This window comes from Cetorhinus maximus, chromosome 16, assembly GCF_964194155.1.
Source record: "Cetorhinus maximus chromosome 16, sCetMax3.hap1.1, whole genome shotgun sequence".
NCBI lineage: Eukaryota > Metazoa > Chordata > Chondrichthyes > Lamniformes > Cetorhinidae > Cetorhinus > Cetorhinus maximus.
In genome coordinates this window covers 13006016-13028596 of record NC_135894.1, presented here as the reverse complement: position 1 = coordinate 13028596, position 22581 = coordinate 13006016, and the positions used below count along the sequence as shown (strand labels likewise).

Here is a 22581-nt window from a genome sequence, read left to right as displayed (position 1 = left end):
TTGGGGGGAGGGTGTCCGATCGCTGGGGAGCCAATCATTTCTTTATTTGAAGAGAGTGAACGATTGAAACATCGTTCTCAACTTGGTTGAGGCCCAATTAGTCCTCCTCCACATACACTACATTTAATGGGTGCAACCAGTCTGAAAAGGCCCGATCTTGCCTGATCTCGGAAGCTAAGCAAACTCAGGCCTGGCTAGTACTTGGATGGGAGGCCGCCTGGGAATACCAGGTACAGTAGGCTAAGCTTTTTCTGGCTGCCGCCATCACCATATTGACCGAGGATGGGAGCCTACAAGTACATGCAGGAGTTATGGAGGAAGAAGCTGTTGGACGTGATGTGATTCTTGATGCGGGTCTGCTACTGCCAGCGCCACCAGCTCTCGGCTTTGCGCCGGGCTCCTCGAACTACCAGACCCAACAAGGCTCGCGGACTGGGTTACAAGGCCAAACAAGGTTGAGTTATATATGGTGTGCGAGTTCGCCATCCTGTTCCTAAGGGTGCGACTTATGGTAAACCAGTGCATCATGATGTCAGTCAGCTGAAGTTTGCACGAGGCTTTCAATCTGTTGCTGAGGAGCACGCTGTGGAGGACTGACAGTACTCGCCTCGTACTGGGTGGGTGAAGATGCCACGTACAAGTCCTTCGAGGTTGTTCTTGTTGACCCATTCCACAAAGCTATCTGCCACAACCCCAACATCCAATGGATCACCAAGCCAGTGCCCAAGCACAGGGAGATGTGTGGCCTAACAGCTGCTGGCAAGAAGAGCCATGGTTTGGGCAAGGGTCACAAATACCATCTTCCTATTGGAGGCTCTCATCATGCTACATAGAGAAGATGCAATGCACTGCAGCTCCGTCGCTACAGTTCATGTGTAGTATCTGTCTATTTTACACTGGTAAACAAATGGATTTTCCTGAAAAAAAACAGCACTAATCTGATAAAAGGGCAGGGCAATAAAAGCAAAGTCCCAAGTCTCCCATCAGGCGTGGGACTTGAGCACTTGTGTACAGTGTAATCCATTCACATGCAATGCTTAGGAACTGGGGTGCGTTGTTTAAACTATGATGGAAGGTTATTTCCTTCTTACAGTAATATATCAAGTACAAATGGGAAAAAATGGTGTATACAATCCTTGTTTGTAATGTGTAAAAGGGAAAATGGTAAAATCAATTTATCCATGAAAAGAAGTTTTGGTTGAAGTGCAATCATAATGACATTTCTGTTATTCTAAGAACTACTTCACACAATTTCCAAAACAGCAGGCCATTCGGCCCCTTGTGTTCATGCAGGCTCCCTGAAATAGCTGTCCACTTTGTGTGCTTGGACAGGTTATATCTTTTCAATGTACATAGTACAAACTGAACATCCATCAACAAGGGAAGGCAGTTTCAAATAAAGGGCAGGACTGTACCAATGACTTATAGAGGGTGGGGGAAGCCAAGTTTCTTCATGACAGTAGAGGAGAGGTCAGGCAGGATCTCAGTTTGGACACTGCTCTGGTCAAAGTTGGCTGATCTCAGTCAGGGCAGTGCTCCAAATGACCCATGAATTGAGAATATAACATACGTTGCATCCCCACTACTTGCTGATTCCTATTCAAGTCTTTGTATGGGCAATATTGAGTGAGGATAGGATGGGACTTGGCAATGAAGTCCCCTTCCCCAGCAGAATAAGCTTGCGACACACTCTCAACCATTTAGGCCAAAGGCTGGAAGACTATGAGGAGGAAGGTAGAAAATGGAAAACAGAGAATTGTTGCCTGTTCTTCATTATTCATTCATTGCCCATCCCAAATTATCCTTGCCACCAAAAGTGAAGATTCTAATATTATCAGAAATCTTCTATGTCGTTTTTGGTTCCAGGAGAAACGATTTTCAGTGGGGCCAATAAGGTAGCTCCAAATCTTAGACATTTTCAATTTGCCCAAATTATTCTGGGTGCCACAAGATGATCAATGCCAATGACATCAGATAGATGCCCATCCTACCCTACTAGACATATAGTAGGGATCACCACCCTTGGGAAATTCTAGCCTTGAATGCCACCCAATCCATCTTCATCAATCCTTTAGGATAGAGAACATACATTGACATTAGTTGTATGAAGTTCATTTCTTTTCTTTCAGTTTCTGTTTTCTAATCTCACATTATGTGCATATCCATTTAAATAAACCAACATAGCATAAGAGGATCACCTTAGAGTGTGCCCTGTGAGTTGCAGTGTGCCATTATTAAAAGTTGTGCAGAGACTTGTTGCACTGTGGTCAGAGTTCAAAGGGATGCCTTAATGGTGCCCGGAATCTATCAGTTGGTGTCCGTCCAATCTCAAAAACAACTCTATTATGTCAGCTGGCAATCTTCCCAAACACTGTAGTTAACATCACAGCCTTTTGTTTCATGTAAACTATGTGACATGCATTCTCTTCAACTGTCATGTCCACCTATTACTTTGAAGTTATGGCCAAAACCACAGTCAAAATAATGGGAGAGATTCAAAAACTCCTCCTAATGTCTTGTCTCAAGGCATACTCAAGATTTGATTAAGGTGATTGGCAAAAGAAGCAACGGTGACACAAGGAGTATACACTTAAGGCAGTGAGTGGTTAGGATCTGCAGTGCACTGCCCGAGTGTGGGGTGGAGGCAGATTCAATCGTGCTTTCAAAAGGGAATTGAATCATTATCTGAAGAGGAACATGTTGCAGGGCTAGGGGGAAAATGCACTAGGTGAATTGCTCCTGCAAAGAGCCAACAGGCAGGATGGACCAAATGGCTTCCTGTGCGGCATCCATTCTGTGATGCTATAAATGATCTGATTGGGAAATTTCCAAACTTTCTTGGTTTGTGTCTCATTGAAAACCTCTTGGTCTGTCATGACCAAGTAGCTAAGGAGACTGGTAATAGTATGCACAAAAATCTCTCCTTCACTTCTGTTACACTCTTTCCGTTCGCCATGATTACAGCAGCTGTGGTTGTGGTACAAGACCAGCAACACAGAACTCCCGAGTTTAAAATCCCACTCTATAGCAAAGCTGTGGAATTCAATTCGATAAATCCGCAGGCTAAATTTGACCATGTCACGCCTGCTTTTTAGGTTCTCATGCAGCCTGCTAAGACTCAAGATACACAAGCCCCTTTCCAGCAAGAGTGTGGAGGAGTGTGGCGGTGAAGGGGTGTGTACGTGCGGACCTCCCAACCACTGGAAAAATGAAGAGTAGTGAAATGATGATGCAAATCAGTATGCAAAGGTGCCACTTTCCAAGCAATTCTGTGTTAACCTCGTACAGCTAAACACGACATCAAACAGGATGCAGAACACCCCACCAGCGGTATTTAAAGGGGTCATGAAGTACTTTGCAATTTGCTGAATTATTTATTCTAGCTCTTGGTGCAATTGCACATTTTTGGAAGTTTTCTATATTTGGTTCACCCATGTGTTCATTCATTGAGAATCATAATAGGCAGTATTTGTCTGCCCACGCTATTCTGATTGTTCGGTAGGTATGCAGTGGCACACAGGGCATGCAGAGGACTGTAGCATGTGACACAGGTGTAGCTCTCAATGGTTGGTGGTGGCAGCAGTGTTGGTTTGGTGGGTTGCGGGAGGGGGTGGGGTGAAGTAGGTGGAAAGAAAACAGTGAAGGTAAGGGGAGGCCAACTAAGCTATGCTGGCTGGAGGGGCTGGGGAGGGAAGGGGACAGATGGCATGGCGGGTGGCAGAATGCATGGGAGGTATGGAATGGGAAATGGGGATGGCATTGGAAGGAGGGGTGGGATGGTGATAATATGTGAGGGATGAAAGGAATGGAATGGTATGAGAAGGATGACATAAAAAGGATGGAATGGCATGGGATGGGTATTTAAGGACATACTGTTGTAATAAAGATAGTAGTTGCAAATGTTTTGCGATTTTCTGCTAGTTGTTAAATATAGCACAGGTTTAGTTCACAAATGACTCCACTTCCTGCAGCCACATTGCACCTCCCTGGCTTCCTCTAAGTAGCGCTAGCTACCATGATATTGGGTCTCTTGATGTGTGCAGGGCTAGCATTGGCAGAACACAGCAACATGTAAACCAGCAGACGGCATGTATTAAGATGCTGCCTGCAACACAATGGATGGGTGTGGGTTAATCATGTACAGTGTTCCCCATGTCTGGTTTTGGGGAGGGTGGGAAGTTATCTAATGTAAATGTCCATGTTATTTATGGGCTGGTTCCAGAAAAATAAAGGCAAAGCTGCCAGGCTGTCAGTGACATTCTTCAGGAATTATTTATTTTAGCTCTTGGTGCAATTGCACATGTTTTTGGAAGTTTTCTATACTTGGCTCGTTCATGTGTTCACTCATTTAGAATCATAACAGGCAGTATTTGCCTGCCTGCACTATTCGGATTGCTCGGTGGGTATGCAGTGGTCACCTGTCTGATCAGACGGGTGACTCCAATCCCAAATGATGCAGTGGATTCAATGCCTTCTGCAAATCTAATTGCTCAAAACGATGGTCTAACACAACCTTCTCAGTCCACCTGGAGGTGATTTAGTAATAAAAACAGTCTGGCCAAGGTTGCAGACATCATGAAAATCAATTAAAAAAAATGTTTCTCCCTGACCTCCTTCACCTTTGCTTCTCCCACTTATTCTTCACCTCTATTCTGTTCTCTCAGAAATGCTTCAATATTTCTGTAACATTTATTAGAAACACAAAGTCAAATGCCGGCTTCTTCCATCATGAACTCTCAGGACCTCTGTTTACAATTAAATTTTGTCTCTCATAATTAACAGAACTTGTGTGTCATCCACCCCTTCCTTACTTGAGAATCATTCACCCCAGTGGTATTAGCAAAGCTCAGAATAAACGATGAATTAATTTAATTTGAACTCAGCACTAGCTTCGGAACAAACCTTGGACCTTCCTAGTGTTTTGTTTAGCTGCTTCAATAAGTCTGAGCTACTGGAAGGGGATCATATAGCAACAGACTGTAAATCTTATGAAATAATAAGAATGGATTTAGGATTATCCCCCTGCCATTTCTCAACATAATTAACACAAATGTTCATTGTGAAAACGTAACATGAGGGGTGGTACCACCAGGATATCGAATTCTTCTCTAGCTCTGGTACCCTTGTTGGTGTCTAGTACCCCACAGATTACCAACAGCAAAGGCAGCTGGAGAATAAAGCTCACATTACACTCCTCTTCTCCGCATTCAAAGCTGCTTTTGCATGCATTTTCCCACTTCCCAAACCAGTATCACGTTCCAAAATGGAATCAGATTTGGTGTGTGGGCTCCTCAGCCATTCAGAACGGAGTCGAAACAGCCCAAATTAATTTCAGGTGAGACATTAAGCAGAGATCCCATAAGCCCCCTCATGTGGACGTCTGTTGAAGGGTCATGAGGACTCGAAACGTCAACTCTTTTCTTCTCCGCCGATGCTGCCAGACCTGCTGAGTTTTTCCAGGTAATTCTGTTTTTGTTGTGGATTTCCAGCATGCGCAGTAGTTTTTTGTTAATATTACAATGGTGTTTGTGGGACATTTTGCAAATTAGCTGTTGTGTTTCCTACATCACAATTGTGGCTACACTTCGAAAGTACTTTGTTGACTGTAAAGGGTTAAATTATGAGGACAGGTTGTATAAAGGAGGTTTGTATTCCCTTATGTATAGACAATTAAGGGTAGTGGAAATCTGGGTGTCTGCCCCCCCCAAAAAGCTGTCGAGGCTAGGATAATTGAAAATTTCAAAACTAAGATTAATAGATTTTTATTAGACGGGTATTAAGGGTTACAGAACCAGAGTGGGTAGATAGAGTTAAGATACAGATTAGCCATGATTTAAATGAATGATGGAACAGGCTGGAGGGACTGAATGGCCTACTTCTGTTTCTACGTAAAATGCTTTGTCATGTCCTTACATCATGAAAAGGTGCTAGACAATGCAAGCTGGTTCGTTCCTTTCCATTTGAAATGGGACTTCTAAATCCATCAGTGGAAAACCACTTATACCCAAGTTTCGGAGTTGAAATCTAGGTTAACTATGACACTTGCTCACATTTAATGTCTAAGCTGACAAGCGAGGACCAGGTCCTTGGTTCAGGTAGCAGATGTCAGCCAGAGGCAATGGAACCGTACATCAGCAACAATCGGAGGGGAGCGGTGAAGAAAAAAATTGGAAAACGTAAACTGAATTACCACGTAGGCTGAATCTCCATTATAACATCTGACCTTGACAGCATTCAAAAGACACCTGCACAACACACTATGTTCAAAATAAACCTTCCTCAATGTTCCAAATTGAAGCTTATTTGGATTTATTAAAGGATGTATTATAGACTTTTTTTTCTCTCATTTATGACTGATAATAAAAATGTTCAGCCTATGCTATTTTAAGCAACACTCCATTGGTTGAATAATATTTTTCTGCAGGTTCATATAGTTTATTACTGTTCCTCTTGTTTATTACATCAATACAAAATCTTTCACAGATTAGCCACACCTGAAACATCTTGTACTAAACACTTCAGCAATTCAATTGTCTGGTATTTAAACAGACTCGAAGAAAATTAGGTCACACTAAATAAATTAATCTACCATAAAAATCGCCACGCACAATTGCATAAAATGTACTGTACTGAAACTTTATCGGCATCTACTGCCAATTTTTCCCACTAATTTCTCCCACCGTTTGCCGCTGGAACAAAAGAACCCACTGGCAAAATGCTACAAAGCAAGTTAAACCAGAGAATTGCATTACTTAAAACAATAAAAGTGATGGTGTGGTGAGAGTAATGTTGGAAGTTTGCTTATTTTAGTTTGGTGGTCTCCCCTTCTGGAAGCCATGTAAAATATGTTGCAAGATGTCAAGTTAGTTAGGTGAGCATCAGCTGATCATTTGGTTCCCAGGCTTGGTTCAGTAGTAGCACCCTCTCTTCTGAGTCAAAAGGTTGTAGGTTCACATCTCACTCCGGCGACTTGAATACACACTCTAGGTTGAATTCCAGTGTTCAGTACCATTTGCAACTCCTCAAGTATTGAAGTAGTCCAATTCCACATGCAGCAGACCTAAACGACATTCATGTTTGAGCTGCTGACAAGTGTGAATGTCACATCACACAAGTGCCGGGCAATGACCATCTCCAACTAGAGAAAATTTAACCATTTCTCCTTGACATTCAATGGCATTACCATCAAGAATTTCCCACCATCAACATCCAGCTGTGGCGGGGGGATTTTACCATTGACTAGAAACTTAAATGGACCAGCCATAGAAATACTTTTGACTGCAAGAGCAGGTCAGAGGTTGGGAGTTCTGCTGTGAGTAACTCATCTCTTGACTCGCTAAAGTCTGCCCAGCATCTAGAAGGCATAAGTCAAGTGTGTGATGGATTACTCTCCACTTGCCTAGATGAGTGCAGCACTAACTATATTCAAGGAGCTCACTGCCACCCAGGCTGTAGTGTGTATCATATGCAAGATGCACTGCAGAAACTTGCCAAGCCTCCTTTGACAACATCTTCCAAACCTGTGACCTCTACCACTTAGAAGGACAAGGGCAGCAGATGGATAGCAACACCACCACATGGAAGTTCCCCTCCAAGCCTCACACCATCCTGACTTTGAACTATATAACCATTCTTTCACTGTTGCTGGCTCAAAAACCAGGAATTCCCTTCCTAACAGCACTGTCACCGTACTCACACCAGATGGACTGCAGCATTAGAAGGCAGCTTATTATGACACAGCCGATGGTGAAGGCTGAGTTGTTCAAATCCCTGAGGGAAACTTGAAACAACTGTCATAAACCATTTTTGGAATTTGTAATTTTGAGATGCAGACTTCCGAGTCTCATGGTTTTTATATAAAACTAAATTAAGCATTTATTAATTTAACAAATTAAACACATACACATGGCCACAAATTACTACCATAACTTTGAACAAATCCCCAAATTAATCACCCCCAGGTAAATCTCCACTAAGGCAACAGTAACCCATAGACTTTAAATAGACACCAGGCAAAGCACATTTGACCTTATGAATTCCAAATGAGGCTCCTTTGCAAGTTGGCTGGAGGGGTACAGGCTGGTTAGGTCTTAAATGCCTCTACCTTACACACACACAAACTCCTTTCTTTATATACCTAGCTTTCCCTTTGAATGTAAATTTTCCATTGTATCACTAGGTCTTTTGAACCTCAGCTCTTCTAACAATAAAACCCCTTTCATAGCAGAAATATTATTAGTAAGCTGAAAAAATAAACACATTGTTTGGCTTCTTTCAGCTAGGTGCAAGATTCTACCCGCAGTCTTGAATGGTTTATTCAACAAATGCAAATGAACACTTTATCTTACTGTTCACCCAATTAACATCTCAAAACTACTATACATCAAAACACCCAGACTACCTGGCGTTAACCCAATTAAGACACACAGCTAGACACAGATCCCCACTAGAATTCTTTTAAAAAAAATAATTTCCAATAACATTATACACATTAATATCTCTTCATCACAAGCTCACCATCAGCACCTCAAGGGGATGGACAACAAATAATGGCCTTGCCAACGATGCCCACACCCCATGAAAGAATTTTTAAAAATGCAATACTTGTGGAGTGCTGCACTGACACAAGTGCTGTCTTTTGGATGAGATATTAGACCAAGGCCCTGCATGTCTACTCAAGTGATCCCATGGCCCTCAAAAAACACCAAGAGATTATGATCTGGTAATTTATTTCATTATTGTTAGTGTGAGCTTCCTGTACGCAAATTGGCTTTTACATGCCCTACGTTACCATAGTGACTATTCTTCAAAAGGTTTAGCTGTGAAGTACTTTGGGATGCCCTGAGGTTGTGAAAGGCATTATATACATCTTTTATATAAATTTCTTCTCCCAGTGTTCCTCTCGTTTACCTTAGCTTTTCACCAAGTACTCCAGAACCTGATAGGCACAAGGATTTGGCCCAGACTATAATACAAGCCTTCAATTTCCCCCTTTTTGCTCTCTTGAATAAATCTGATATTTTCATAAATGTACCTTGAATAATTCTTGCTCATTTTTTTAAATAAAGTATATGACTGGAGAAATCTGTCTTGCTTATGCATTACAACTTGCTGCAGTAGTGAGTTCACCATGTTGTATATTTGTTTTGTGTTTAAACTCAAGGCCCATCCTGTCCTCAATGTGCAGTTTCCAGTACATAGCGAACAGAAACAGGAATCTTGGTTAACAATTTTTTCCCTTCTTTTACCTAGATTGGCGAGGTCAATTTAAATGAACCAGCGGTTCACGCCAATGACATCAGCCAGGTTTGTCCAGATCAGGGGTCAAATCTGGGAGCTCTCTCATGTGCATGGCTTAGAACTACACCTAACGGTGCAGAACTTAAACAAATTTAACTTCATAATTCATTAATATCTTTTACTGATAGAAATGAGCAAAGACAACACAAGAGACAATATCGTGTCATGGTGCTAAAGACTTGCTTCTGGTATTCAGTGTACCAAATTCAATTTAGTACGATTCAAACTTTATGACAGAGTGGTGTCAGAATCATTTGAAGAGTTCTTGGAAACACGCCTTCTGCAATATAATTGTGGGTTATTGCACAAAGAGATCACACCAACACATAAGAGGATAAGTGCAACTGTAATAACATTTGGTTAAGCTAATGGCAGTGACACCCAGGGATGCTGCTCGCTGAATTAAAATGCTGGTTCCATATTTGACAAATTGCATTGGCTTCTAAAGCTTCAATGAAGCTTTAAGTATTTTTGGTTTCCAAGATTTATTTGCTTTCAGGTGCCATTATTCTGCAGTAGATTATGTAGTGCCAGACCTGAGGAGGGCACCGTAGGGGGACAACTGCTTAGCAACCTCCATTGTGAATAGTGTAGGAAAGGATTCACAAAAAAACTACCTCTTGGTTGTAAAGCCTGGGTAGAGTCACAAATTGGATAATGCCTAACACGACAGGACATGGGCCAAATTCATGGTGGAGTGATTGCTTCAATGTCATTGGCATAGGGAGGGGGAAAAGTCAGCCTTGGTGTCCACTCTTGCTCATTCTCCAAAAAAAAAATACACATGTGCACATTAGGCAAGGACAGAATTGGTCTTGGTTATAATTTCTCCTCTATTGAATAGTCTACCTGAATCCACTGCCAAATTTTACACCTGAAGAATGGACATGTGAGCAAACTAGTAGATGACCCCAGTACCTGTGGACCTGTACCCCAGCATGCGAGGAGGGAGGAAAGGCCAAAAACATGAAATCAACATAAATGTTTGAAAGATAACATTTCTCTACACTTAGTTTGTTTGCCATTTACTGCAGCTCAAAGTGGGAGCAAATTGCTTGATTTTTATCTGTAGCTGCACAAGGTCCAGCAGTGAACAGGTTAAATTACTCTTTAGAAAAATTGGAAGTCACAAAATTGGATTTGTGTATTTGCCATCAGTCTGTGCAGCACTGTGTCAAATCTGACCTGACATTGCACTGCACAAATGATGGTGACTAGGCAAGCGCAAAGGAGTTACACTGGTGGGGGGGGCGGGGGGGTGGAGGGAGAACAGCAGGCGGCCATTTGGAAGAGGAAAAGTGGGTTGTAGATAAGAAAATACACGTAGCCATGGTGAAGGCAGAGCTCCAGCTGTCCAAAACAGGCCGACTCATACTTAAGGCAATTAAGATTCTGAAATGCACATCTTGATCCTTTCCTCGTGTTTAGGTCTCCTTGGAATTCTGGAATAAGGAGCTGTGACCTTACTGTAAGAGTGACACTGCACCTCAACATATCATCAATGATGGACTCCTGCATGAAGAACAGCATCCTTTGTTATTCTCATCAATTCTCAAGGTGCAGTTGAGCACAAAATGAGTTATTCAGGAAGACGTATTCGGCTGGATTTTCATGGAGTCAGGAAGACTCATGCAGGCGGGAAACTCAAATTTATCAGGGCCATTTGAACTTAATGCCGAGTTCCAACAGACTCCATTTTTGGCTATTCCAAGGGCCTTATCTCACAGTGTGGGAGTTACAAATTGATGGAGTAGATATAAATGCTCTCAAAAGGCAGTTAAGTGTTATGATCTGAAGGTTTTTTTTTAAAAAAAAGCCCATTAAAATTAAAATAAAAAACAGGTTTAAGCTGTCAGTGAGAATTTTTAAAATGTCTACTGGACTGCTTTAATTCACAGGTGATCTGGTGTAGGTTAGAAAAAATGACAACCTGCAGTTTCAATAGAATTTTTTATTAAAATTTCACAAGGGGCATAATTATGTAATTTTCATGTTAGCTAAGTTTCAAAAGCTACAATTATCTCAGCAGGGGTTCTGTTTGAAATTTGATTGACAGTTTAAGGAGGCTATTAAAGGATTAGCTGCCTTTGATGTGGCTGAATAGAAGTGCATTTGTTTTTATAAGCGATTAACCACTGGAGGAGATTTAAAAGCTTTGAATGGGTCTCATGAATGGAAGTTTTTCACTATCAAGTGTGTATGAATGACAGCTGCGGTAATTGTTTATTTTTTTAATCTCCACGTGGCTCCTGAGGTCTGCCCATGGTGGATACTGGATGAATGGTAATGGAGGTGGCATGGGGGAATAAGGAGATGTGAGGGGTGAGGGATAGAAGGCTTAACAGCTGCTAAAGATCTGGAATAAAGTCACAGGTGGACCTTCTAACCAGGCCACCTTGCCACTATCTGTGACAGCCTACAATCTGCTTCTGGGTTCAGCAGGTCCGACTCTGTCCTGCTCCCACATCCCTGGGCTGAAAATTTGGCCCAATGGGGCCCTTTAAACTGAGGCAGGCCTGCCGAGTCAGGAAATGAACTGACTCGAGCTATCTGCCTCGGCAGCGAAAATCTTAGTGTTCATGAGGAAAGAGGCCAGGATGTTGTAGTGCATATTTATAATAGCGAAGCCATCCAACATGGTCATCACAGCAGGGCTCTATTGACAGGGTACCTCCTGATAATGCAATCAAAATGTACAGATGTCAACAGCTCCATCTGCTGTGGGATTGAAGTAAAATTGACCAGGAAGGTGGTCTTCAGCTAGCTCATCTCGACTAGGATGACACTAGAGGAGGTAGAATTACCCACTCTTGTGGCTTAGGCTATAAAATGAGAGAGAATGTCAGGTCAGCATAAGATGAGTTTTGTCTGTTGACAGCTTCTGCGTTTGGGTCCCCAGTTCAAACCGTTTGTCTAAACTCAACATATTAAGAGTGGCCCATTCAAGAAACAGGGAGGGAAGGAATCCTACCAAATAGACACTTTATTTTCTTCCTTGTTTTTAGTGATTTTTGTTTTATTTATCGAATTGAGGCACATCAGGGTAGGGGGCAGAACACTTTAAACACCTGGCACTCTTATCTAGTCAAGATGTAGCACAGAGAACAGAATAAAACTCTACCAACGTGATGCACGTTGCCATCAACTCAGCGAAGCACATCTCACAGCAGTGGTGACAAATTTTTCTATTTCACACATCAGCCATCTCGATACACAACTGTGATTGCCAATTCAGTGTCAGGTTTGGGGCTGTGCTGTAGGCTAATGCTCACCGAGAGCTGAGCTGAGACTAATGCAGATAGTTTACATAGGACCTCACTGACTGCAGAGACAGGGAAATTATATTCCTTAACTCCAAACTGGATTTTGCTGAACAATGTACCAACATTGTGGCATCCTGACTCAATATTGTTGATGTTTTTTCAAAATCTCATTTTGGGGTTTTGCAAGGAATACTGGGCTAGCATTTTACTGAGTTAGATCCAGGACAAATGTGTTGAAATATACTTGCAAAATATTCCCACTTGGCTCATTTACAACAGATACTAATTCCTAGTTTACAGTTCAGCATAGGTCAAATGGTCACCAGTGAGAAGCGGTCCTCCATTAGACTATACATCTCACCTCAGCTGGATTGTGAAGAATCCTGCCACCATGAAATAGGCTTTGTAGTCCTGAGTATATTAACAGCCAGCTTTTATTAACTATTTTACTTTATATACGTATATAGTTACGAGGGTACAGGTATGGAGTTGACTTAATCTTAGGTCTTGACACATCTCTGCCCATCTCTAGACTGACTCTGGGTCATATGCCTTCTTATATCACTGTGTGGATGGTACTGCATTCAGTCCCACATTAACCATGTACCAGACCCTACTACTACACCTCCCCCAAAGTCTTTATCCCATGGATATAGAGTTACTTTAGTTTACTTCGAGTTTTACATTGTTATAAGTCTTGTGCATTTACTTTGTTACACCCTTAATACTATTCCAACATTACTACTATTACAGTAGTAACATTAACAACATTCTAGCTACCCCATCTCCCCCCTTCAAGTCTTGAAGTTAGAGGTTCAGGCAGTCTAGAGGCCTTGCAACCCTTCCACATCCCATTCACTGCTCTGTTGGGGGAGAATGATAGGCTCTGGTTCTTGTTGGATTGGAGTTTGGACTGGCATCTGGGTATGGCTTCATCTATTTCTTCCATTGCTTGATGTTAAGCAATGCCTGGTTGATCTGGCTTGGTTTGGTGGTGCATGGTTGTTGTTACTCTTGATTGTATCTTGCGGGGTGGACGAAAATGATATTCATCTGCTTGGCTTGTCTTTTCTTCTTTTGCATTGGGCCAGTGGCAATATGATGTTAAGCAGCATGCTCACCTCTGCTGTTTGTTGTTGATGGTCCTAGACTGCTATGAGATTCCAGCATCCCTTGTGGTCCTGGCACGCTGGCTGGAAGTTGCCGTGTGTGCACAGTGGTTGGTGTGTCTGCCGACTGTACCATCATTGTAGTCGGAGGTAGAGGCTCCTCAGACTGTTGATCCTTCTCTGGTACCACTTCCAGCAGAGGTGCTATGGTAATCTCATGTGTCCTAAGTTGGTCTGGCCATTGGGGACTTTCCAGGACTGGAACGGTGATGGATAACTTGCTCCACAAAGGGAAGAGAGATTATAGGTGGAATCAGAGTCTGAATACTCTTTAGTTTGTGAGGACTCAGGGTCATGCTGTCTGGCTGGCTGATGACAGTGGTAGTCTTAACATCTTCTGCCTTCTGGAGGAGATCCAGGGCTATGCAGACATCCCTGCTCAGAAGAGAGAAAAGCTGGTTACGGACAGCGTTGCCTCATGTTGTATTCTCTTCCTGATGGGTTTTTCCTTGGCAGAGTACACTTCCTCTGTGCGTTCAGGGTCACATTCTGTAGTTGCGCTTCTGTGATTGTTTTTGAAAGACCTCATGCTCTTTAGTGAGAACTTCTATCTTGCTTGCCATTCCACATTTTCATCTCATCATCTTTAGGAATGTAATGTTTTTCCAAGCTTCCTTCCAAACGTGCATCTATTTCCCTCAGTGCAGCAGTCTCTTTCACGTACCTCAGTGTCCTCCCAGAATAGTAAACTTTCCCGAGTCTTCTCTGAAAACCGAGTCGTCAGCTCTTTCCAAGTGGCATTAAATTCATTTTGTTTTGCTTCGTAATGTCCCTGAGGGACAAACTCAGACCTGAGGGATATTGTAAGCCTTCAGCAGGTTTTCCTATTCGTTGCAAAAGCTCAAATACTTGGTCTTGAGTTTTCTCATATCATTTAGCAGAGTCTCATTGAACTTTTTCTGCTATTCTACCACTTTTCTGCTTAAGGTATTCTTTTATTCCATCCTGTTGCCAAAGGGTAATGGATTGTTTTTGAATCTAGGACAACTAGCTGCTCTTTCAACAGTTTATTTTCTTGCTCAGCTCTCGTCTCCTGAATCTGTGTGTCGGTGTATAGCTTTGTCACCGCTGATAGCTCCAACACCGCTTTTCCTGAAGCGGCATTCAACATCTTTCCCAACTCCTCTTGTTTTTCAAGGCAATGGTTCTATGAGTGCCTTTCCTGTCTGTTGTGCCTGGCTGCACTTTGAGCTCGTCCAACGCAGCTTTGATGTAAACATTTTCCCTCGAGTGAATACCCGCTTTTTCTTGGTCAGTCTGGCACAGGGCTTTCTCCATGCCATTCACCACCAGCTGCTGGCACAACTCGGGAAAAAATTCCACGTCTTTGAGAGGAAATAATTTGAGACTTCTGCCTCATGGTCCATAAAGATACATCACTGGGGCTTCTGGAAAGTTCCGTGCCGCTCTGGCACCCTTGTGTGGTTTATCCGGATTCTGTCTTTTGCCTTTCTGTCGCTTTGCTGGGGGTTTCCTGTGCCTCCTTTCAAGCTCTGAACTCTCCTCAGCTGAAGACTAAAATATTCATCAATGGCTGGTTTCAGATTCATCAATGCCTTGCATCAGGACAACCAGGTTTGCAAGGTCACCAAAACCAGTAAAGAAAAACATTAATCTGGTGTTCCTCTGAGTTTTCACTGAGGCCTGATGTACTCAAGCAAGGTGAAAAATCGCTTCTAGAGGATGCCAAATGTCCTGTTGGATTTGGCCCTTGGGTTGGTCTAAACCGATATGATGAGTTGATGTGTGGTTCATTTTGAAGATTGTAAAAGTGTGGGTGCAGCTTTAAGGGATTATAGGCTTCCAAGATGGCATCACCATTTGCTGCAGAACAATGGATCTTCCCTTGCCAGCTTTTTGTGGGCTTTCCAAAATGGCGGTGGTGCGTTTCTGTCAGAAGAAGGCAGCTCCGCAATGGCTGTGTGGCTTGGCCGGCTGCCGACTTAATTTAATTAGCGGTATAGCGTTGCGAGTCGGGACGCATAGAAAAGAACTACAGGATTGCTAGTTAGGAAATCGGATGGTCACAAGGTACCCAAAGGAGACAAAATTAATTAATTCAATTTTTTTCTTTGCTAAGCTCAGGGTACACGTATTGAGATTTGAAATCAGGGGATCAGGATTAGTGACAGGTTTCTTTCAAACTGCGCTTTTGATGGAATGAATGAAAAGGGGTTTCTCAGGACTGGCTGGCCTGGAATTTAGTAGAGGGTACAGGTATGGTGCTGACTCCATCCTGGATCTTTCCACATCTCTAGATGGACCCTGGTTCTGGGTCATGTGCCTTAAGTCACTGCGCAGGTGGTACTGTACTCAGTCCCATCTTAATCCCATATGTACCAGAACCGACTACTACAGAAACAAATTGCAACAGCAATGTAGATTGAGTTGGAAAAGGAGCAAAGAGAGAAAGTGCTGCACAGTCAATTAAGTGTTTTTGAAGTGTAGTCACTGTAAGTAACATAGCAATTTTTGCGCAGCAAGCGCCCAACAGTAAGATAATGACCAGATAATCTAGCTTTTTCCTTTTACTGACATTGGCTCAGATATATCTCTGAACCAAAGCACTGGGGAGAACTCCCCCGCTTTCCTTGAAATAGTGCTTTTACATTCACTTGTGAGGTCAGGCAGGGCCTCAGCTTAGCCTTCCATCCAAAAGACACGTCCATCAGTGCTGCACTGGCATTTCAGCCTAGATTTTACGCTCTAGTCTCTGGAGTGGGGCTCGGACCTATAACTTTCTGACTCAGAGGTGAGATAGAAGTCAAAGGAGGAAAGGAAGAAGAAAACAACAGAGCAAATTAGACAACTGCATGAGACAAAGTTTTATTACCAGATATGGCAGGGGTGGGGGTGTGGGCAGGTTGGAGGCGGGGGGGGATTGGGGGGTGGTGGGCGTTGTGGAGGTGTGTGGATGGGGGAGAATTTAACTAGGAGATCTCTTTGGGCAGGCAGAAAGGCAGGACACAAGCATTAAGCATCAATTTGAGGTCCAGGCTATTTTAACTCCTGGGCCTCATTTATATCCCACTGGCTAAATGCCCATCTGAAAGCGGTGGAGAGAAACAGCTGGCTAATGACCAATAAGTTAAAATCAAGTGGCCTCTGGAAGCCCACGAGCACCCAGGAAAGTCACAGTGGATCTCAGCAGGGTCTTGTAGGTGAGAAGAAAAGGGTTTTTGAAAGCAGACGCCCAGACTTACCTCATGGCATCTATAGCAGTCTCTTCTTCCAACAGACCAGGTTTCAGTGAATGAGGAGGCTGTGAAAATCCCATTGAGGCCTAATAACATAGAAGGAGCTTGTTTAACACGTATCAATGTGTTTCCCACCCTGAGCCAGACAAGTGCCTTGGCCTCCTAAAAAAGGATGCAGTTAAGGTGGGAACATGGAATTCAGCTGGAACAGGCAGTGAAGTTTTGGAGGCAATTTTGACTCCCTCCCTGCAGGTTTTGTTTCACAATGTCCAGAATTTTGAGAACTTGCCTCTGTGGTTGTGCCTGACATACCTTGAAGTGCACACACTAAACATCTTTATCAAGATAATGCACTCCGCTGTTTAATTTAACCCAATTCTCAAACATAAACACATATGTACAAGAAATATTCAGGGCTTGCGGTTATGCATGAAAGGAAGTAAGTACATCATCTTGACAGATTGTATCCCAGAGAGTAGGACTGATTTGACTGGGAAGCCCTAAGGCAATTCATTGCATTCCCTATGGTTCACAAAATCACCAATGAATCATGCATAAACTCTCAAAGGACAGCATACCTTAACACAGTCAAAACACAAATCTTGCATAAGCCAAACTGAAAGACAGAATTTTGCTACTGTGTGCCTGACCCTTTAGTTATAGCACCTCCCAATGAAAGACATGTTGCATTACAGGGAAAACACAGACAAGTAACCAGGTTTGGCAAGTGAGCTTGACAAGAACCATTTTCAAAAGCATTAATTAATTTAGTAGACTCACTCAAAATGTCAGCAATGCTGGGAACTATTACTAACCTAATTTCATGCAACCTCTTTTTGCACATCATAATTTCCTACCATAATTTTGCAAGATCTATTCGAAGCTAGGAATGGGTTGTTTAATAATTGTCTCTGGAGAGCAAAACTGAATGTAAAACTGCCTTGTATAAAGTAGGTGTGAAACTTAAAAATACCTGTGAACATAGTACTGTGCATTCATAATGTAATCTGATTTAGTACATACTCAAAGGGACATGATCATGTAGTGTTAGACTTGCCAATTTAGAAAGAGTTAAAAAGAGTGCATGGTCCTTCAGTGCCTTGCAGCTCCAAAGTAGTATGCTATGGAGTGATAATTACAATCCATTACATAGAATTTGCAGCACAGAAGCAAGTCTTTCAGCCTAACTGGTGGTCCATGCTCCACACGAGCCTCCTCCCAACTTACTTCATCTAACTCGATCAGCATAATGTTTTACACCTTTCTCCCCGACATAGTTATTTATCTTATTACACAAAGCCAAACCAGCACATCCTCTTATGTTAAATTTCTACATTCGGACAGAATGGCAGAGGAAAGTATGTAGGGAAAAGGTCTACACAACCAGAGGAGGAGAAGTTACACCAGACCATTCTCAAACAGCATCCTGACCAGGCACCCAATACAATGTTAGGTCACAGATGGCTGTAGGTCACTCTATAGCCTCTACGAGCAAGAAGGTATGAGATAAACAAATGAATGTAGAAATCTTATCCATCATTGCTGTGTACATAACTTGCCTTTAATACAGTATGATTACTCTTAATATGATTACTCCCAGACCAGGGCTGCTCTACCACACCTGCAGGCTGGTGATGTCAGTAATCTGCATTGCAGTTTACTTATACAGCAACCTTAAGTCGACTGGTTGATTTTTGCTGACCTGATGGCATAATGTTAGAGTTTATTGCAAGGCTGGCCTCTTTCATATATTACTACAAATACTTAAAACTCCAGAACCCTTTGTCAAAGCCCCAAGTGAAAGACTGCTAGCCAAACTCAAATCTAGGGCTGACTATGGGGCTGTAAAAGTAAAAGATTAAAAATGGACAGTACGACAAGAGATGTACTGTTAGATAAAGGAAGGTTAATACTGCAATGGTCAATTGATTTTGTGTTAGCTTGTTAGACAAGATTAAACTAGGGGGAGTAGTCAGGACAGAAGATGCAGTTAACATTTGGAAAAATATTGATTTGTAATAAAATTGGTGAGTAAATGGCAAATTAATTTTAATATGGATAAATGTAAGTATTGCATATTGGAAGGGAAGAAAGAATGTTTGTAAGGTATACAATGAATTAGCACAGGAGACTTTTAAAGTGACGTGGGAGCAGCAGTAGACTCAACGTTTTTAATGTCAAGACAATGCAGAAAAACAAATTTAAAAAAGCAAAATGGGATAAAACCCCAGATGAGTCGAGTATGGGTTTAGTGGTTATGTTGAAGCTTCAGAACACAAGGATCAGATCTCACTGGGAACACTGGGATTAGTACAAAATGGGTAATAGCAATTCTACCCAGCACACCACTCTTCAGCCCAGAAGATCCCATCTCTAGTGAGAGCAGATGATAACACACGAGGCCTTCTGAAGGCTCCAGATAACTTGGGGGTTAAAAGCTAACGTGTTCAATTGCAAGTCCATGTTTTGCTCTGTGGAAGAATGTGCATTTTTACTGACTTCTTCTGTTTAACAATGGCCCATCTGGTTTCGCCCCTCGGTGGAACATAGTGCCACTTTGATTTTTTTGTTTGGCCCTCAAGGTGGGTGCCTGGGTTGCACCTTCACTAATGTGTGTCACCCACCCTGAGTATTTAAATAATTTTAACTTCAAAATTTGGGACGAATTCAATGTCTTTCTCAGTTGGTGGTTGGCAGTCAAGCTACACCACACGACCACACTTCACACTTCAGTTCTGATGAAGGGTCATACGGACTCGAAACGTCAACTGTATCCCTCTCCGCAGATGCTGTCGGACCTGCTGAGTCTTTCCAGGTAGCTTTGTTTTTGTTCCACACTTCCGGTGTTGGAGTTACCACTTCAGCTATTCTGGCCCTCCAAACTTTAAGCCAACTGATCTTTTAAAACCAAGGGTAGCTTGTGCCTGAGTAAGTTGTATTGTAAGTTGATAGATTCATGGGATCTGAAGCAAAGAACTGCTTTTTCATTTAATCATAGCCCTTTACATTATAGTCATGTGGCAGATACTTGTATGCCTCCATGATTTGCACTGCATTGGGAAATTTAGAGAGGTCGGCAGACTTGTCATCAATCACTGGCCCTTTTCTCACCCATAAGCTAGGCTTTACTTTTGTGAATGTCTGTAGAAACTCTAATGTTAAGCCAGTCACAAATTTACATTCGACAGGAAAACAATTGCAAACTCCAGGTAACATCAACTTAGATTTGTTTCCACTCTTTAGTTTAGGAATCAAGCAATATTCCATGGCTATAGAAAAATTATGTACTTTCTCCACTTTTGTCTTGGTTCAGTGATAACACACTTGCCTCAAATCAGAAGGCTGTGGGTTCCAGCCTCAACCTAGTTCTTGGCCATTTTATCAAGAATACTACTCCAGATCAGTACTGATTGGGGGAGGGTGGGTGCAGGGCGAGTGCTAGGTTGCTTGAGGTACTACCCTACAGGCTACATGTTAAACTAAAGCATAGTGCCTTTATTAGCAGTTCAGTTTGATGTTGGAGATTGGTTTTATTCTTAGAAAGCCTGGCTTCTTGGCCTAACATTCCCTCCTCAATCATTATCAGTAAAAAAAAAGACTGATTATGCATCCCATCCTTATTTGTGGGATTGTGCTGTGCATTACATGGTGCTACTTTTGCTTACATAACAAAAGCCACTACAGTTAATTTATTGTAAAGCCCTTTGAGAAGCTTTTGAGAGATAAGGTGCTATGTCCATGCAAGTCCTACTCCTGAATACACCTATTCAAGCTGAGGGAAGGTTCCAGATAAATTTCTTTACATAAGAACATATGAACTAGGAGCAGGAGTAGGCAATTCAGCCCCTCGAGCCTGCCCCGCCATTCATTATGATCATGGCTGATCTCATTTCGGCCTCAACTTCAATTTCCCGCCCTCTCCCCATAACCTTTCAACCCATTACTAATTAAAAATCTGTCTACCTCCTCCTTAAATTTATTCAGCGTCCCGACATCCACTGCACTCTGAGGTAGTGAATTCCACAGATTCACGACCCTTTGAGAAAAGTAATTCCTCCTCATCTCTGATTTAAATCTACCACCCCTTTGCCTAAAACTATGGTGTCTCCTTCTAGAATGCCCCACAAGGGGAAACATCTGCTCCACGTCTACTTTGTCTATCCCCTTTAGCATCTTGTATACCTCAGTTAGATTTTCTCTCATCCTTCTAAACTCTAGCGAGTATAGGCCTAAACTGCTCAATCTCTCCTCATAAGACAAGCCCCGCATCTCTGGAATCAATCTAGTGAACCTCCTCTGAACCGCCTCCAATGCAACTACATCCTTCCTCAAGTAAGGGGACCAAAACTGTGCACAGTACTCCAGGTGTGGTCTCACCAATGCCTTGAACAGTTGCAACAACACTTCCCTATTTTTATACTCTATTCCTTTAGCAATAAATGCCAAAATTCCATTTGCCTTCCTTATTACCTGCTGTACCTGCATACTAGCTTTCAGCGATTCATGCACAAGGACACCCAGATCCCTCTGCACTGAAGCATTCTGAAGTTTCTCTCCATTTAAATAATAAGTCGCCTTTTTATTCTTCCGACCAAAATGGATAACCTCACACTTATCCACGTTAAACTCCATCTGCCAAATTTTGGCCCATTCACCTAACCTGTCCATATCCATTTGTAAATTTCTTATTTCTTCATTGCAACTTACTTTCCCACCTATTTTGGTGTCATCTGCAAATTTAGCTATAGCACCCTCTATCCCTGAATCCAAGTCATTAATATAGAATGTAAATAGTTGGGGCCCAAGGACCGAACCCTGTGGCACCCCACTAGCTACAGCTTGCCATCCAGAAAAAGACCCATTTATCCTGACTCTCTGCTTTCTGTTGGTTAGCCAATCCTCTATCCAAGCTAACATATTACCCCTAACTCCGTGTGATCTTATCTTGTGTATTAATCTTTTATGTGGCACCTTATCAAAGGCCTTCTGGAAGTCCAGATATACTACATCTACAGGATCCCCATTATCTACTTTGCTTGTCACATCTTCAAAGTACACTAGCAAATTAGTCAAACGTGGTTTACTCTTCATAAAACCTAGACAGGAGTTCATGAAGCCTGGAATATTTTACTGCAGGAAGTGGTCGAGGAATAGGCCACTGTGGTAAACTGAGTAAATACTTAGAGCAGGTGATGATACAGGACTAAGGGGAGAGAACCCAGCAATGGGATTAGATTTGATTGACTCTAGCAAAGAACTGGCAGACATGAGCTCCTCCTGCACTGTAAGTTCCTTTGGCACAATAGGTCAGGCGAGCTAAGGTAATCCGTGCTTTTAAACATCAGTTCAAATTTGTTTGTATTTCACCACTCGTTTAGAGGCAAATGGGGCAGAATTGACCAATAAATGCAATCTGCATTTGAATAAAATCTATTAAAAAGTAGATTTCATTAATTGACTTAACAGAGGTCTTTCAAATTCTGACAGAGAAAATGCTTCTACTTCTGAGAAAATCCAAAGTTAGAGATCATAAATATAAGAGAGTCATTAATAAATCCAATAAGACATGCAGGAGGAACCTCTGTGGGGAGAATGGTTAGAATGTGGAACTCGCTACCCCAAAGCGTAGTTGAGGTGAATGACAGATGAATT

The 22581-nt window shown here is 42.3% G+C and overlaps 1 pseudogene; it reads left to right on the top strand.

Moving 5' to 3' along the window:
• Positions 1-250: 250 nt before the first annotated feature.
• On the top strand, positions 251-1019 carry LOC144692009 (large ribosomal subunit protein eL15 pseudogene; annotated as a pseudogene).
• The last annotated feature ends 21562 nt before the right edge of the window (positions 1020-22581 follow it).